Raw genomic sequence first — 674 nt, 5'->3', positions numbered from 1 at the left:
CATTTTCATGGCCCGAGAACACCATTTCATGGCCTGCGAATCCCTTATCATACGCTTCATGGCCCAGGATATCATGGTCTAAGGACATCATCCTCATCGTCCGAAGACAACATTCATGGTCCGAAGGGAATTTGCATCATGTTTAAATTTTTAAAAATATGTGTTTGTAGCATCTCTTATCTGCAGGTAACCATTGAGAAACCGCTAACCTAGCAGGAGCGTTCTCGCTCCAGTTCCCTCCAACTTTCACAAACTGTAACCGCTCCCCATAGCCGCTTCGGCATCGCTTATCCGTTCTTGTAATAATTCCATCGGCATATTCCGCAGATGAATCCAGAACTACACATGGCCTGATTCCTATAAAACCAGGGATATATAGGCAGCTCGGAGACCGGAGTCCAGCCCTTGTCTTTCAAAGCATCCCGTCCGGTCAAAATTGGCCATCATTTCTTTACCCGAAAACTCTTTCATCCTTCCCGGGTAAAGAGGGGCAGCTGTTGATACCCAATTTTTCCCTATATATTTTTAATATGCATAAATACTTTCAAAATAGCATATATATATATATATATATGTATATATATATATATATATATATGCATGCACAAGGTTTTTATAAATTCTATATTTTTAAAGATTTTAAATTATTCTCCTCCCTTTTTTCTCATAAAATT

This window comes from Nicotiana attenuata, unplaced genomic scaffold (assembly GCF_001879085.1).
Source record: "Nicotiana attenuata strain UT unplaced genomic scaffold, NIATTr2, whole genome shotgun sequence".
NCBI classification, from domain to species: domain Eukaryota; kingdom Viridiplantae; phylum Streptophyta; class Magnoliopsida; order Solanales; family Solanaceae; genus Nicotiana; species Nicotiana attenuata.
This window is presented reverse-complemented; position numbering follows the sequence as displayed.